Raw genomic sequence first — 18017 nt, 5'->3', positions numbered from 1 at the left:
GGGGTAGAGGAGGTGGGGGGTAGAGGGGCTGGGGTGTAGGGGAGGTGGGGGGTAGAGGGGCTGGGGGGTAGGGGAGGTGGGGGGTAGAGGGGCTGGGGGGTAGAGGGGCTGGGGGGTAGGGGAGGTGGGGGGTAGGGGAGGTGGGGGGTAGGGGAGGTGGGGGGTAGGGGAGGTGGGGGGTAGAGGGGCTGGGGGGTAGGGGAGGTGGGGGGTAGGGGAGGTGGGGGGTAGAGGGGCTGGGGGGTAGGGGAGGTGGGGGGTAGGGGAGGTGGGGGGTAGGGGAGGTGGGGGGTAGGGGAGGTGGGGGGTAGGGGAGGTGGGGGGTAGGGGAGGTGGGGGGTAGAGGGGCTGGGGGGTAGAGGGGCTGGGGGGTAGGGGAGGTGGGGGGTAGGGGAGGTGGGGGGTAGAGGGGCTGGGGGGTAGGGGAGGTGGGGGGTAGGGGAGGTGGGGGGTAGGGGAGGTGGGGGGTAGGGGAGGTGGGGGGTAGGGGAGGTGGGGGGTAGAGGGGCTGGGGGGTAGAGGGGCTGGGGGGTAGGGGAGGTGGGGGGTAGGGGAGGTAGGGGGTAGAGGGGCTGGGGGGTAGGGGAGGTGGGGGGTAGGGGAGGTGGGGGGTAGGGGAGGTGGGGGGTAGGGGAGGTGGGGGGTAGAGGGGCTGGGGGGTAGGGGAGGTGGGGGGTAGAGGGGCTGGGGGGTAGGGGAGGTGGGGGGTAGGGGAGGTGGGGGGTAGGGGAGGTGGGGGGTAGGGGAGGTGGGGGGTAGAGGGGCTGGGGGGTAGAGGGGCTGGGGGGTAGGGGAGGTGGGGGGTAGAGGGGCTGGGGGGTCGGGGAGGTGGGGGGTAGGGGAGGTGGGGGGTAGGGGAGGTGGGGGGTAGGGGAGGTGGGGGGTAGGGGAGGTGGGGGGTAGGGGAGGTGGGGGGTAGGGGAGGTGGGGGGTAGGGGAGGTGGGGGGTAGGGGAGGTGGGGGGTAGAGGGGCTGGGGGGTAGGGGAGGTGGGGGGTAGAGGGGCTGGGGGGTAGGGGAGGTGGGGGGTAGAGGGGCTGGGGGGTAGGGGAGGTGGGGGGTAGAGGGGCTGGGGGGTAGGGGAGGTGGGGGGTAGAGGGGCTGGGGGGTAGGGGAGGTGGGGGGTAGAGGAGGTGGGGGGTAGGGGAGGTGGGGGGTAGAGGGGCTGGGGGGTAGGGGAGGTGGGGGGTAGGGGAGGTGGGGGGTAGGGGAGGTGGGGGGTAGGGGAGGTGGGGGGTAGGGGAGGTGGGGGGTAGGGGAGGTGGGGGGTAGAGGAGGTGGGGGGTAGAGGAGGTGGGGGGTAGAGGAGGTGGGGGGTAGAGGGGCTGGGGGGTAGGGGAGGTGGGGGGTAGGGGAGGTGGGGGGTAGAGAGGCTGGGGGGTAGGGGAGGTGGGGGGTAGGGGAGGTGGGGGGTAGAGGGGAGGGGTTAGGGGGTTGGGGAGGGTGTGAGGGGGGGTGGGGGGTAGAGGAGGTGGGGGGGTAGAGGGGCTGGGGGGTAGAGGAGGTGGGGGGTAGAGGAGGTGGGGGGTAGAGGGGCTGGGGGGTAGGGGAGGTGGGGGGTAGGGGAGGTGGGGGGTAGGGGAGGTGGGGGGTAGGGGAGGTGGGGGGTAGGGGAGGTGGGGGGTAGGGGAGGTGGGGGGTAGGGGAGGTGGGGGGTAGAGGGGCTGGGGGGTAGAGGAGGTGGGGGGTAGAGGAGGTGGGGGGTAGAGGGGCTGGGGGGTAGGGGAGGTGGGGGGTAGGGGAGGTGGGGGGTAGGGGAGGTGGGGGGTAGAGGGGCTGGGGGGTAGGGGAGGTGGGGGGTAGGGGAGGTGGGGGGTAGAGGGGCTGGGGGGTAGGGGAGGTGGGGGGTAGGGGAGGTGGGGGGTAGGGGAGGTGGGGGGTAGGGGAGGTGGGGGGTAGGGGAGGTGGGGGGTAGGGGAGGTGGGGGGTAGAGGGGCTGGGGGGTAGGGGAGGTGGGGGGTAGGGGAGGTGGGGGGTAGGGGAGGTGGGGGGTAGGGGAGGTGGGGGGTAGGGGAGGTGGGGGGTAGAGGGGCTGGGGGGTAGGGGAGGTGGGGGGTAGGGGAGGTGGGGGGTAGGGGAGGTGGGGGGTAGAGGGGCTGGGGGGTAGGGGAGGTGGGGGGTAGGGGAGGTGGGGGGTAGAGGGGCTGGGGGGTAGGGGAGGGGTTAGGGGGTTGGGGAGGGTGTGGGGGGTGGGGGTGGGGGGTGTCTCCGTTTCCCTGAGGCCGGGCCCCTGTGCTCCAGGCTCAGTTGTTGTTGTTGTTGTTGTTGGGGTGGGGGCGGCTTTTCGCTTCCGGCTCCGTGTCGCCGCCGTCAGATCGCTTCCGGGGCAAGAGCGCGAGAGCCTGGCGGAGCTGAGCGAGCGGGAGTGGCGGGTGAGAGTGTCCGGTGGTCCGGGGTCCGGGATCCGGGGTCAGGGGTCAGGGTCCGCCGCCGGTGGGTGGGTGGGGGGTCTCGGTGGTGTTTCCCGCCCCCAACAGCTGAAATGGGAAAATTTTTAAATTTCACTCAATCCGAATCAACGGAAACAAACTCCATCCATCAGACCCGGGGCTCACTGAGGGAGTGCCGCACTGTCAGAGGGTCAGTACTGAGGGAGTGCCGCACTGTCAGAGTGTCAGTACTGAGGGAGTGCTTCACTGTCAGAGTGTCAGTACTGAGGGAGTGCTTCACTGTCAGAGGGTCAGTACTGAGGGAGTGCCGCACTGTCAGAGTGTCAGTACTGAGGGAGTGCTGCACTGTCAGAGGGTCAGTACTGAGGGAGTACTGCACTGTCAGAGTGTCAGTACTGAGGGAGTGCTGCACTGTCAGAGGGTCAGTACTGAGGGAGTGCTGCACTGTCGGAGGGTCAGTACTGAGGGAGTGCTGCACTGTCAGAGGGTCAGTACTGAGGGAGTGCTGCACTGTCACAGGGTCAGTACTGAGGGAGTGCTGCACTGTCAGAGGGTCAGTACTGAGGGAGTGCCGCACTGTCACAGGGTCAGTACTGAGGGAGTGCTGCACTGTCACAGGGTCAGTACTGAGGGAGTGCTGCACTGTCAGAGGGTCAGCACTGAGGGAGTGCTGCACTGTCAGAGGGTCAGTACTGAGGGAGTGCTGCACTGTCAGAGGGTCAGTACTGAGGGAGTGCCGCACTGTCAGAGGGTCAGTACTGAGGGAGTGTTGCACTGTCAGAGGGTCAGTACTGAGGGAGTGCCGCACTGTCACAGGGTCAGTACTGAGGGAGTGCTGCACTGTCACAGGGTCAGTACTGAGGGAGTGCTGCACTGTCAGAGGGTCAGTACTGAGGGAGTGCTGCACTGTCAGAGGGTCAGTACTGAGGGAGTGCTGCACTGTCAGAGGGTCAGTACTGAGGGAGTGCTGCACTGTCAGAGGGTCAGTACTGAGGGAGTGCTGCACTGTCAGAGGGTCAGTACTGAGGGAGTGCTGCACTGTCAGAGGGTCAGTACTGAGGGAGTGCTGCACTGTCAGAGGGTCAGTACTGAGAGAGTGCTGCACTGTCAGAGGGTCAGTGCTGAGGGAGTGCTGCACTGTCAGAGGGTCAGTACTGAGAGATTGCTGCACTGTCAGAGGGTCAGTACTGAGGGAGTGCTGCACTGTCAGAGGGTCAGTACTGAGGGAGTGCTGCACTGTCAGAGGGTCAGTACTGAGGGAGTGCTGCACTGTCAGAGGGTCAGTACTGAGGGAGTGCTGCACTGTCAGAGGGTCAGTGCTGAGGGAGTGCTGCACTGTCAGAGGGTCAGTACTGAGGGAGTGCCGCACTGTCGGAGGGTCAGTACTGAGGGAGTGCTGCACTGTCAGAGGGTCAGTACTGAGAGCGTGCTGCACTGTCAGAGGGTCAGTACTGAGGGAGTGCTGCACTGTCAGAGGGTCAGTACTGAGGGAGTGCTGCACTGTCAGAGGATCAGTACTGAGGGAGTGCTGCACTGTCAGAGGGTCAGTACTGAGGGAGTGCTGCACTGTCAGAGGATCAGTACTGAGGGAGTGCTGACTGTCAGAGGATCAGTACTGAGGGAGTGCTGACTGTCAGAGGTCAGTGCTGAGGTAGTGCCTGCACTGTCAGAGGGTCAGTGCTGAGGGAGTGCTGCACTGTCAGAGGGTCAGTGCTGAGGGAGTGCCCGCTCTGTCATGAGATTGGTCAGTGCCTGAGGGAGTGCCGCCACTGTCGTCGAGGGGTCAGTGCTGAGGGTGTGCCTGCACTGTGAGGGTCAGTGCTGAAGGGTAGTGCTGCACTGTCAGAGGGTTCAGTATGAGGAGTGGCTGCACTGCTGAGGGTCATTACTGAGGGAGTGCTGCACTGTCAGAGGGTCCGTTACTGAGAGAGTGCTGCACTGACAGAGGGTCAGTGCTGAGGGCGTGTGCACTGTTAGAGGGTCAGTACTGAGAGTTAGCTGCACTGTAGGAGGGTCAAGTTACTGAGGGAGTGCTGCCACTGTCAGGGGTCCAAGTACTGAGAGAGTGCTGCACTGTCAGAGGGTCAGTTGCTGGGGAGGGAGTGCTGCACTGTAGAGGGTCAGTACTGAGAGAGTGCTGGCTCTGTCAGAGGGTCAGTGCTGAGGGAGTGCTGCACTGTCAGAGGGTCAGTACTGAGGGAGTGCTGCACTGTCAGAGGGTCAGTACTGAGAGCGTGCTGCACTGTCAGAGGGTCAGTACTGAGGGAGTGCTGCACTGTCAGAGGGTCAGTACTGAGGGAGTGCTGCACTGTCAGAGGGTAAGTACTGAGGGAGTGCTGCACTGTCAGAGGGTCAGTACTGAGAGAGTGCTGCACTGTCAGAGGGTCAGTATTGAGGGAGTGCTGCACTGTCAGAGGGTAAGTACTGAGGGAGTGCTGCACTGTCAGAGGGTCAGTACTGAGGGAGTGCTGCACTGTCCGAGGGTCAGTACTGAGGGAGTGCTGCACTGTCGGAGGGTCAGTACTGAGAGAGTGCTGCACTGTCAGAGGGTCAGTACTGAGGGAGTGCTGCACTGTTGGAGGATCAGTGCTGAGGGAGTGCTGCACTGTTGGAGGATCAGTGCTGAGGGAGTGCTGCACTGTTGGAGGATCAGTGCTGAGGGAGTGCTGCACTGTCAGAGGGTCAGTACTGAGGGAGTGCTGCACTGTCAGAGGGTCAGTACTGAGGGAGTGCCGCACTGTCGGAGGGTCAGTACTGAGGGAGTGCCGCACTGTCGGAGGGTCAGTACTGAGGGAGTGCTGCACTGTCAGAGGGTCAGTACTGAGGGAGTGCTGCACTGTCAGAGGGTCAGTACTGAGGGAGTGCCGCACTGTCGGAGGGTCAGTGCTGAGGGAGTGCTGCACTGTCAGAGGGTCAGTGCTGAGGGAGTGCTGCACTGTCAGAGGGTCAGTACTGAGGGAGTGCTGCACTGTCAGAGGGTCAGTACTGAGGGAGTGCTGCACTGTCAGAGGGTCAGTACTGAGAGAGTGCTGCACTGTCAGAGGGTCAGTGCTGAGGGAGTGCTGCACTGTTAGAGGGTCAGTACTGAGAGATTGCTGCACTGTCAGAGGGTCAGTACTGAGGGAGTGCTGCACTGTCAGAGGGTCAGTACTGAGAGAGTGCTGCACTGTCAGAGGGTCAGTGCTGAGGGAGTGCTGCACTGTTAGAGGGTCAGTACTGAGAGAGTGCTGCACTGTCAGAGGGTCAGTGCTGAGGGAGTGCTGCACTGTCAGAGGGTCAGTACTGAGGGAGTGCTGCACTGTCAGAGGGTCAGTACTGAGAGCGTGCTGCACTGTCAGAGGGTCAGTACTGAGGGAGTGCTGCACTGTCAGAGGGTCAGTACTGAGGGAGTGCTGCACTGTCAGAGGATCAGTACTGAGGGAGTGCTGCACTGTCAGAGGGTCAGTACTGAGGGAGTGCTGCACTGTCAGAGGATCAGTACTGAGGGAGTGCTGCACTGTCAGAGGGTCAGTGCTGAGGTAGTGCTGCACTGTCAGAGGGTCAGTGCTGAGGGAGTGCTGCACTGTCAGAGGGTCAGTGCTGAGGGAGTGCCGCACTGTCAGAGGGTCAGTGCTGAGGGAGTGCCGCACTGTCGGAGGGTCAGTGCTGAGGGAGTGCTGCACTGTCAGAGGGTCAGTGCTGAGGGAGTGCTGCACTGTCAGAGGGTCAGTACTGAGGGCGTGCTGCACTGTCAGAGGGTCAGTACTGAGGGAGTGCTGCACTGTCAGAGGGTCAGTACTGAGAGCGTGCTGCACTGTCAGAGGGTCAGTACTGAGGGAGTGCTGCACTGTCAGAGGGTCAGTACTGAGGGAGTGCTGCACTGTCAGAGGGTCAGTACTGAGGGAGTGCTGCACTGTCAGAGGGTCAGTACTGAGAGAGTGCTGCACTGTCAGAGGGTCAGTACTGAGGGAGTGCTGCACTGTCAGAGGGTAAGTACTGAGGGAGTGCTGCACTGTCAGAGGGTCAGTACTGAGGGAGTGCTGCACTGTCAGAGGGTCAGTACTGAGGGAGTGCTGCACTGTCGGAGGGTCAGTACTGAGAGAGTGCTGCACTGTCAGAGGGTCAGTACTGAGGGAGTGCTGCACTGTTGGAGGATCAGTGCTGAGGGAGTGCTGCACTGTTGGAGGATCAGTGCTGAGGTAGTGCTGCACTGTTGGAGGATCAGTGCTGAGGGAGTGCTGCACTGTCAGAGGGTCAGTACTGAGGGAGTGCTGCACTGTCAGAGGGTCAGTACTGAGGGAGTGCCGCACTGTCGGAGGGTCAGTACTGAGGGAGTGCCGCACTGTCGGAGGGTCAGTACTGAGGGAGTGCTGCACTGTTGGAGGATCAGTGCTGAGGGAGTGCTGCACTGTCAGAGGGTCAGTACTGAGGGAGTGCTGCACTGTCAGAGGGTCAGTACTGAGGGAGTGCTGCACTGTCAGAGGGTCAGTGCTGAGGGAGTGCTGCACTGTCAGAGGGTCAGTACTGAGGGAGTGATGCACTGTTGGAGGATCAGTGCTGAGGGAGTGCTGCACTGTCAGAGGGTCAGTACTGAGGGAGTGCTGCACTGTCAGAGGGTCAGTACTGAGGGAGTGATGCACTGTTGGAGGATCAGTGCTGAGGGAGTGCTGCACTGTCAGAGGGTCAGTACTGAGGGAGTTCTGCACTGTCAGAGGGTCAGTACTGAGGGAGTGATGCACTGTTGGAGGATCAGTGCTGAGGGAGTGCTGCACTGTCAGAGGGTCAGTACTGAAGGAGTGCTGCACTGTCAGAGGGTCAGTACTGAGGGAGTGCTGCACTGTCAGAGGGTCAGGACTGAGGGAGTGCCGCACTGTCGGAGGGTCAGTACTGAGGGAGTGCCACACTGTCAGAGGGTCAGTACTGAGGGGGTGCTGCACTATCGGAGGGTCAGTACTGAGGGAGTGCCGCACTGTTGGCTCTTGGAGGGTCAGTGCTGAGAAAGTGCTGCACTGTTGGCTGCTGGAGGGTCAGTGCTGAGATAGTGCTGCAGTGTTGGAGGGTCAGTACTGAGGGAGTGCCGCAGTGTCGGAGGGTCAGTACTGAGGGAGTGCCGCAGTGTCGGAGGGTCAGTACTGAGGGAGAGCTGCACTGTCGGAGGGTCAGTACTGAGGGAGTGTTGCACTGTCAGAGGGTCAGTACTGAGGGAGTGCTGCACTGTCAGAGGGTCAGTACTGAGGGTGTGCCGCACTGTCGGAGGGTCAATACTGAGGGTGTGCCGCACTGTCAGAGGGTCAGTACTGAGGAAGTGCCGCACTGTCAGAGGGTCAGTACTGAGGAAGTGCCGCACTGTCGGAGGGTCAGTGCCCAGTGAGCGCCGCACTGTCGGAGGGTCAGTGCTGCGTGAGCGCTGTGCTGTCGGTGGGTCAGTGCTGAGGGAGTGCCGCACTGTTGGAGGTTCAGTGCTGAGGTAGCGCCGTTCTGTAAGAGGGTCAGTACTGAGGGAGCGCCGTGCTGTAAGAGGGTCAGTACTGAGGGAGTGCTGCACAGTCGGCTGTCGGAGGGTCAGTGCTGAGGGAGCGCCGTGCTGTAAGAGGGTCAGTACTGAGGGAGCGCTGCATCTTCGACTGTTGGAGGGTCAGTGCTGAGGGAGCGCTGCGCCGTCGGAGGGTCAGTGCTGAGGGAGCGCCGCACTGTTGGCGGGTCAGTATTGAGGGAACGCCGCGCTGTCGGCTGTTGGAGGGTCAGTGCTGAGGGAGTGCCGCACTGTCGGAGGGTCAATGCTGAGGGAGTGCCGCGCTGTCGGTGGGTCAGTGCTGAGGGAGCGCCGCGCTGTCGGAGGGTCAGTGCTGAGGGAGCGCCGCGCTGTCGGTGGGTTAGTGCTGAGGGAGCGCCGCGCTGTCGGAGGGTCAATGCTGAGGGAGCGCCGCGCTGTCGGAGGGTCAGTGCTGAGGGAGTGCCGCACTTTCGGAGGGACAGTATTAAGGGAGCGCCACGCTGTCGGCTATCGGAGGGTCAGTTCTGAGGGAGTGCCGCATTGTCGGAAGGTCAGTACTGAGGGAGTGTCGGAGGGTCAATACTGAGAGTGTGCCGCACTGTCGGAGGGTCAGTACTGAGGAAGTGCTGCACCGTCAGAGGGTCAGTGCTGAGGGAGCGCCGTGCTGTCGGTGGGTCAGTGCCGAGTGAGCGCCGTGCTGTCGGTCGGTCAGTGCTGAGTGAGCGCCATTCTGTCTGAGGGTCAGTGCTGAGGGAGTGCCGCACTGTTGGAGGTTCAGTGCTGAGGGAGCGCCACGCTGTCGGAGGGTCAGTGCTGAGGGAGCGCCGCGCTGTCAGTGGGTCAGTACTGAGGGAGTGCTGCACTGTCGGCTGTTGGTGGGTCAGTGCTGAGGGACTGTCACACTATCGGACGGTCATTGTTGAGGGAGCGCTGCACCTTCGGCTGTCGGAGGGTCAGTATTGAGGGAACGCCGTGCTGTTGGCTGTCGGTGGGTCAGTGCTGAGGGGGCGCCGCGCTGTTGGTGGTTCAGTGCTGAGGGAGCGCCACACTGTCGGAGGGTCAGTGCTGAGGGAGAGCCGCACTGTCGGAGGGTCAGTGCTGAGGGAGCGCCGCGCTGTCGGAGGGTCAGTGCTGAGGGAACGCCGCACTGTCGGAGGGTCAGTGCTGAGGGAACACCGCGCTGTCGGAGGGTCAGTGCTGAGGGAGCGCCGCACTATCGGATGGACAGTATTGAGGGAGTGCCGCGCTGTTGGCTATCAGAGGGTCAGTGCTGAGGGAACGCCGTGCTGTCGGAGGGTCAGTGCTGAGGGAATGCCGCGCTGTCGGAGGGTCAGTGATGAGGGAACACCGCGCTGTCGGAGGGTCAGTGCTGAGGGAGTGCCGCACTATCGGATGGACAGTATTGAAGGAGTGCCGCGCTGTCGGCTATCAGAGGGTCAGTGCTGAGGGAGCGCCGCACTGTCGGAGGGTCAGTGCTGAGGGTGCGCCACGCTGTTGGAGAGCCAGTACTGAGGGAGTGCCGCCCTGTTGGAGGGCCAGTGCTGAGGGAGCGCTGTGCTGTCGGATGGTCAGTGCTGAGGGAGGGCCGCGCTGTTGGAGGATGGGGAGCGAGGGAGCCGGAAGTTTGGTACTACACTGTTGGAGGTGTCGTCTTTCCAATGGTGTGTGACTTGGATGGATACCTGAAGGCAGTGGTGTTCCCAAGCACATGCTGCCCTTGTCCTTCTAGGTCGTGGATTTGACATGTGCTGTTGGAGGAGCCTTGGTGAATTCGTTCAGTGCATAATTGTAGATGGTACATGCTGTTGCCACTGTGCATTGATGGTGGAGTGAGTGAATGTTGAAGGTAGTGGAATTTGTGCCTTGTAGGTGGTGGACAGGCTTTGGGGAGTCTGGAGTTGAGTTAGTTGCTGCAGAATTCCCAGGCTCTGACCTGCTCTTATATTTATATGCCTGGTCCATTCAGTTTTTTGGTCAATGGTAACCCTCAGGATGTTGATAGTGGGGAGGATTCAGTGATCGTAATGGCATTGAATGTCAAGGGGAGATGGTAAGATTCTCTCTTGGTCGAGATGGTCATTGCCTGGCACTTGTGTGGCACAAATGCACCTTGCCACTTGTCAGCCCAAGTCTGAATTTTGTCAAGTTCTTGCCGTTTAATGGACACAAACTGCTTCAGTATCTGAGGAGTCGCGAATGGTGCTGAACATTGTGTAATCATCAGAGAATATCCTCACTTCTGACCTTATGATGGAGGGAAGGTCGTTGATGAAGCAGCTGCACTGCAGCAACTCACCAAGGCTCCTTCGACAGCATGTTTCAAACCTGCAACCTCTACCAGCAAGAAAGACAATGGCAGCAGATGCATGAGAACACCATCACCTGCAAGTTCCAAGCCATACATCATCCTGACTTGGAAATATATCGCCGTTCCTTCACTGTCACTGGGTCAACATCCTGGAACTCCCTCTCTAACAGCACTGTGGGTGTAGCTACACCATATGGACTGCAGCGGTTCAAGGATGCAGCTCGCTACCACCTTCTTAAGGGCAACTAGGGATGGTCAATAATTGCTGGGCCTAGCCAGCGACACCCACATCCCACGAACGAATATTAAAAAAAAAAGCTGAAGATGGTTGGGCCTAGGATATCATCCTGAGGAACTCCTGTAGTCTTGGGACTGAGATGATTGACCTCAAACATTCACATCGATATCCCATTATGCTGGGTATGACTTCAGTCAATCGAGAGTTTTCCCCCTGATTCCCATTGATCCAGATTTGCTAGTGCTCCTTGGTGCCACATTCAGTTATGATTCAAACTTGGTGTCAAAGGCAGTCACTCTCACCTCCCCTCTGGAGTTCAGATTTTTGGATCAAGGTTGTAATGAGATCAGGAGCTAAATGACCCTGGGGAAACCCAAGCTGAGTGTCAGTGAGCAGGTTATTGTTGAGTATGTGCTTCTTGACAGCACTGTCGACAGCACCTTCCATCACTGCTATGATCAAGAGTAGACTGATGGGGCAGTCATTGGCTGGGCTGGGTTTGTCCTGCTTTTTGTGTACAGGACATACCTGGGCAATTTCCTACATTGTCATGTAAATGCCAGTGTTGTAGCTCTACAGGAACGATTTGGCTAGGGGCACGCCTAGTTCTGGAGCACAAGCCTTCAGTACTATTGCTGGAATGTTGGCATGGCCTGTAGCTTTTGTGGTATCCGGTGCCTTCAGCTGTTTCTTGATATCACGTGGAGTGAATCAAATTGGCTGAAGACTGACACCTGTGATGCTGGGGACCTCAGCTGGAGGATGAGATGAGTCATCCACAAACTGCTTTGTGGTATCCTGATTTTCTTAAACAAGTTACAGAAATGAATTTTTTTTTTCCTCTCACAGTCTCCCACTCCAAGTTATTATTGTGTAAGCCCTTCCTCAAAGCTCAAGCCCAACATGTCAGTTCCCCTGGTGGAGTTGCTGTGGTTTTTATTTCTCTAGTTTCCCTGATTATTGATTTGGCTTTTTGGCAAGACAGCCTCTTTTGGGCAGCCATTGAGTGTGGAATGCTTGTTCCTGTGACATCATGAATGGTGAGTTGCTCCCCACAATCCTCGGGCTCCATTCATGAGCTCACAGGAGTTATGAGGAAGTGACTTTAAACAGATGCCTGCTTGCCGGCTGTTTCTCCAGCACCAGGTCTAAAACGATCAATGGCATAGTACAAAGAGAGAGAAGCGGGTCAGTGTCATTAAGCAGCTTTCTGTGGCATCTGAGACTGTCGATAGGAACGGTGCAGTCAGTCATTTCAAGTGGTTTCAGTCGTTGGAGATGAAGATGAGATTTGCCTCCACCTCTTGAGTACAGTTCCAGATTTCTCTGATACTCCCACAACGTGTATGACAGCTTCACTGAACCATAAGTTTTTAATCTGTTTGTAAGTGATCTATGAGGTCAACATTGATTGATTTAATAGCTAATTATTTCTAACCGTGTCAACAGTTTTCTGCAGAGAATGCACTCTTCTTTCATCTGGAGAGCTCACTCTCTTTTTGTGCCTGGACTGCTGGGGGTGGGTCATGATGTGCAGAGCAGTCTCGAATATGCTATTATTTGCAGGAGGACCCCGGCACTGCGATTTACGTGATGATGCCAATGTGCGGCATTTGCCTGGTGTTCCCCTGAGAGAGTGGCAGCATTGGCACAGCATTCCTGTGGCAGAGCGACAGTTGCTCTCCCAAAAGCACTTTGCGGCCATTGACGTTCTTTTCAAGTGTGCAGTTTAGGGAAAGCTGCATCCAGTTTGCGCATAGCAAGCTCCCACAAACAGCCACGATTTAAATGACCAGATAATCTATTTTAACGATTTAGGATTAAATATCGACTGAGGACACTGAGGAGAACTCTCCTGCTGTTCTTTGGAACTGTTTCCAAGAAATGATTCACACCTGAGTGGGCAGATGGAGACTCAGTGTCAAGTGTCATCTGAAAGAGGGACCTCCGACAGTGCAGCATACCCTCAGTACTGTACTGAGTATGTGAACCTGGATGACATGTTCAGGTTCCTGGAGTGGGGAGTTTAACCCACAGACCCCTGATTTGAGGTCAGTAGAATTCGCAAACTCTTAACAAGAGCTAATGTACAGAAAGCAAGAGGAGACAAATGTTTTAACTCAGATTGAAAGTCAAACTTAGTTGGACCCAGTAACCTGCTTCGCCCCACCCACCTTGGGGCATAACTGTGTTTGAGTCAGGCATTATAAAGACATTGGAGGATATGACTGTGCTCACATGCTGAGGGAGATCATTCTGCTGTTGAATTTTGCGCTGTACAGTATAGATAAGTGGGTGTGCGCAGAAATCTGATGTGTTCATTCAAAGCTGCTTATTTGAATTATCTGCTTGCCTGTATTTTATCGTAGCACTGAATTGCCCTTTCACTGGTATTCAGCTGATTATGTCAAATTATTGGATAAACTGATTTAAAAAAAAAATCAGAATAAATGTTATTGTTGTGTCCCAGAAATGAGGTGGCGTATGGTGTCAGCCTGCAATCAAATCTTGTTAGATCCCAGAGGGACGGTTTTAGCTTCACCCGCCCATCAGGGAGAATAGTTGGCTCTGGTGCAGCACGGGTTTAACATCCTGCCTCATTTTACTTTCTACAATAACAAACTTGTTTTTTTTTTATCCCTTCATGGGATGTTGGCATCGTTGGCTAGGCCAGCATTTTTAGTGCCCATCCCTAATTGCCCTTGAGAAGATGGTGGTGAGCCACCGCCTTCAATTTCTGTGGCCCATGTAGTCTAGATACACCCACAACAGGGCTGCTGGGAAGGGATTTCCAAGCTTTTGACTTGCGACAGTGAAGGAACGGCCGATATAGTTTCAAGTCAGGTTGGCCTGTGATTTGGAGGGGAACTTGCAGATGGTGGGGTTCCCAAGTGTCTGCTGCCCTTGTCCTTCTAGGTGATGGAGGTCATGGGTTTGGAAGGTGCTGTCGAAGGAGCCTTGTTCAGTTGCTGTAGTGCATCCTGTAGTTGGTGCACACTGCTGCTACTTTGTGTAAGTGATGGAGTGAGTGGATGTTGAAGGTGGTGGAGGGGTGCCAATCAAGCGGGGCTGCTCTGTCATGGATGGTATCAAGCTTCTTGAGTTCGGGGCCAGAGAGAGAGAAATCATGAGCCCTGGTATTGCCTCTCTTTCCGGCTCCCTTGTTTTACACACACCCCCACTTAACCCACCCTCTCAATCATGCATGGGCATTTTTCCCCCTTTCAAGATTCATCAATCAATTCACCAAACAGTTAACTTGACAGGAAAATATCCGGTTAGTTATTTATAACGCTGTGCAGACGATAACACTGATCTCGAGATCTGCCTCAGCCCTCATTAACAGGCTCTGCACGTTGCACCATATGAACATGGTGACAGGAAATTCATATTTGAAGGAAGATTCAATACTTGCAACTCAGATAAACTGCACAAGATCATTTCCATTCTGTAGAAAAATCAGAAGACTTTCTCCTCCCTTGGTGCATGATATTATTCAATATACTTATTTCATACAAAGGGTGTAATTGGATTCTATTTTATCAGTAATCTCACAAGGTAGAAAGATCAAATGACTCCTGAGCAATGAAGTAGAATGATTAAATAACATAGGTATTCACTGACAGTGAGTAGTGTTGGAGGACTCGGGTGTCTCTGTGTGACACAACTTTTAAGAGGCCTGAGAACAAAGAGTGAATGGTTCATAATTGTATCTGTTTTCTTGATCAGCAAGTGAAAAGACGCTGCTGATTGCTGCTTCCCCCTATAATATGTTTTCAATATCTACTATTTGCAGCACAACTTTATCATGATGTTTCGTTCCTCAACAAACTCAAAAGCACTAAGATGGAGTGGGGTAATAAGTAAGTAGACAAAATGACAAGATTGAAATCAATGGAAAAGATTCTCGAGAATCAAGTGCAGGATAAAACAGGTTACTGATTCGCTATGAGCCCATTACACACTCCTGTCCTGGCAATCTCACCCCACAAAGCCTGCTCACAGTAAACTTCCATTAACAACAAAATAAACAGAACTCCACCCATGATTCCACCCTCTGTTCACAAGATAATTACGGATGACAAAGGTCATCGAGCCCAGTTCATCTCATCCATCCCAGAATGACATCTGAACATATGTATCAGGAGCAGGAGGAGGCCATTCAGCCCCTCGAGCCATCTCTGCAATTTGATAGTATTGCCTACATTATACCAGCGACTACAACACAAAAGTATTTAATTTAGCTATAATGTGATTTGAGACATCATGAAAGATGCTGTATAAATGTCGGTTTTGTCTTTTTTTCATTACATCAGGCAGAGTGACTGGAGCAATGGTGAATTTGGAGGCCCACTGCTGATTCTCTAAGGGTAATTAATCACAGAGAATCATCTGATGTTAGGAAAGTGGCCACAAATAAACTATTATATTTACAAAACAATTCAACCATGTAGCTAATTCAACCTTTACTGTTCTGATATCTCTGACACCAACTCACAATATGCATAACTGACACCTGCTCATAATACGTTAATGACACTATCCCCAAAATTTAACAATCAGACATCTATCAGCACCTTAGGAAAAATGTAAATTGAACTGTTGATCAGAATTTTTCAGAGAAGAATGATTTATGGTACATAACTTCAGTGTGGCCTACCTCAAGAACTGGATTGTTTCCCTCCCCCTCAAAAGCTGTCATACAAATTGTGTTGTACAGTGTGAATTTACAACCTACAATGGAAAAATGTAATGAATAAATAAAAACTCCCGACAGCTCCAAAAGAGTGACACCCCCAGACCATGCAACCTTCCCCCCTCCCCCCCCCGGCCCCCCATGCCCCAAACTCACCCCAACCTCTCCAACACTCCACCAAACTCCCCGGACCCCTCCAACCTTCTCCACCCATCTCCCCCCCCCCCCAACTCAAACTCCAGCGTCCGGTTGGCTATAAGTGTAGATTTAATTTACCACTTTTCAAGCAGGAACATTCTCAGTTGCTGTGCTGCTGCTGCTGCTGCTGCTGCTGACCTTTGGGGGCAGCTCTGCGTCTATCTGGAGGGCTTTTTAAAAAATAATCAGAGCAACGAAGCTGCCCGAAGGTCAGAAGCAGCAGCTGCAGCAACGAAGTGAGACTGGCGTGACAGACCAGCTTTTAGATAATTGGAACTCCCGGGCTGACAGTTCCCACTTTTTAAAAGTCGGCCTTTCGAGTCTGCAGCTCTGCCTCTGGCTGCTCAGGCCGGGGGCGGGGGGGAATGACGAAAGCAATGAATTCATCTCTCTCCCCCCCCCACCCCCCAGAACCCAGGCCCCTGGTGTTTGGCATCTTCTGTACCCCACACTCCCGGTCCCGGCTTCAGTATCGTTGGAGCTGCACTCATCCTGACTTGTGCCTTGTAAATGGTGGACAACAAGCTTTGGGGTGTCAGGAGTTGTCAGCATGATTCCCAGCCTCTGATCTGCTCTTGCAGCCACAGTATTTATATGGCTAGCCCAGTTCAGTTTCTGGTCAATAATCCTCAGGATGTTGATAGTGGGGGGGTTCAGTGATTGTACTGCCATTGAATATCAAGGAGAGATGCTGAGATTCGATTGTGTTGGAGATGGTTTTTGCCTGGCATTTGTGTGGTGCCAATGTTTCTTGCCACTTATCAGCCCATGCCTGAATGTTGTCAAGGTCTTGCTACATGTGGACACGGACTGCTTCAGTATTCCTGAGGAGTCATGTATGGTGCTGAACATTGTGCAATCATCACCTTATGGTGGAAGGAAGGCCACTGATGAAGCCTAGGTTGGGCCTGGGATATTAAGTACCCTGAGGAGTTTCTGCAGTCCTGGAACTGAGATGATTGACCTCCAACAACCACAACCATCTTCCTTTGTGGTAGCTATGACTCCAATCAGCGAAGAGTTTCCCCCGAGTCCTGTTGACTGCAGTTTTGCTGGTGGTCTTATACAGCTTATATAGTGCTTTTATTGTCCCAAGGCACGTCAAAGGAGCTAAATTTCACATTTAAGGGAGACTCAATGCCAAGTCTCATCCGAAAGAGGCACCTCTGCCCTTGCAGCCGACCCTCAGTTCTGCACTGTGTGTGTCAACTTGGATTACGTGTTCAGGTCCCTCGAGTGGGGAGTTTAACCCACAAATTCCTGACTCATCAGTAGAATTAGCAAACTCTTAACTTGTTGCTGTTTGTGGGAGCTTTCTATGCACCAATTGGATGCAGCTTTGCCTAAATTACAGCAGAGAACACACTTGAAAAGAACGCCATTGGCTGCAGAGGTAACGTTAGGTCAGATGACAAAGAGCTTGGCCCAAGAGATTTCAAGCGGCCTCTTAAAGGAGCCTAGTGAGGTGGAGAGGTTTAGTGAGGTAATTCCAGAGCTTGGGGCCCAGGTAGTTGAAGGCACAGTCACCAACGGTGGACCGATTAAAATCGGTGGGGGGCGTATAGGAGGCCACAATTGGAGGAGCACAGAAATCTTGTAGGGTTATAGGGCTGGAGGAGATTACAGAGATATGGAAGAATGAGGCCATGGAGGAATTTGAAAACAAGAAATAGCTAGTCTAGGGCAGTGAGCACAGGGCATGAGGGGTGAACCAGCCTTGGTGCAAATAACAACACTGGCAACAGAGTTTTGGGTGACCTTGAGAGTAAAATGTGGGAAGCTGGTCAGGAGTGTGTTGGAATAGTCAAGAGACAACAATAGCACAGATGAGTTGAGGCAGGGACAGAGTGGGATTCTGTTACAGTGGTGGAAATAGGTGACCTTAGTGTGGGTAGGTGACAAGAAGGTCATTTCAGGGTCACATATGACACCAAGGTTATGAACATCCTGGTTGTTATGGCACAGCAGATGGTAAATGCTGAGCTGCTCAAATCCCAAAGGGAAACATGAAACAACTACCACAACTATTTTGCAATTTGTGTATTAATTTGAGATGCGTGCCTTGAATTCAGTAGTAGTAAGGCCACTGAGTCTCAGAAGGTTTTTACAAAACTAAATTAAACATTTATTAAATTTTTTAAAAATGATTTTAAGCACCTGCATAGGTTTATATATTGTTATGAAAACTCCTAGCACTCCTGGTTAATCTAACTCCCAGTTACAACTCCATTAAGGCAACAGTAAGACACACAGATTTTAAAAGATCCAGGCAAAGTGACACACAATATGCTGAACAATCGAATTCAAAGTGAGTTTTTCTCAGCTTTGGTTCCTTGTAGACAGCGGCTTGAGGCTTAGATGCTGGAGGCTTTTCACACTTGTGTTCGATCTTAAAATGCCTCTCTTGCACACAGCCTTCTTGTCTTTTCGTATAATTTCCCCTTTGAAAGCAAATTCCCATGGTTTCATTATGTCTTTGGACTTTACCTTCAATTCGATTAAGTCTCTCTCTCTCTCTCTCTCACAAACACACACACACACACACACACACACACACACACACACACACACAAACAAACAGACCCATAGATACAGACCCCACTATTACTCTACAATAAATTCCAATAACATTATGAAAATGATTGTATCTTCCTGATACTGGTTCAGTCTCAGTCTTTAGGAGCCAGGGATGGAGTCAGTAACTAGGGAAGAGAG

At 54.6% G+C, this 18017-nt stretch overlaps 1 protein-coding gene across 6 annotated transcripts in view; it reads left to right on the top strand.

The window, feature by feature from the left end:
- Nucleotides 1-2320: 2320 nt before the first annotated feature.
- LOC121270102 (choline-phosphate cytidylyltransferase A-like) overlaps nt 2321-18017 on the top strand; it is a 62813-nt gene continuing 47116 nt past the window's right edge. The window contains exons 1-2 of one of the 6 annotated variants that reach the window (XM_041175420.1): nt 2323-2371; nt 14205-14271. The gene's annotated coding sequence lies outside the window, so the exon portion shown is untranslated. Of the gene's footprint in view, nt 2372-2559; nt 2580-11772; nt 11793-14204; nt 14272-18017 lie in introns of those variants that run through there. The other 5 variants (XM_041175452.1, XR_005941485.1, XM_041175426.1 and 2 more) reach the window with 5 other exon arrangements.

The sequence above is a fragment of the Carcharodon carcharias genome, chromosome 2 (assembly GCF_017639515.1).
Source record: "Carcharodon carcharias isolate sCarCar2 chromosome 2, sCarCar2.pri, whole genome shotgun sequence".
NCBI lineage: Eukaryota > Metazoa > Chordata > Chondrichthyes > Lamniformes > Lamnidae > Carcharodon > Carcharodon carcharias.
This window is presented reverse-complemented; position numbering and strand designations above follow the sequence as displayed.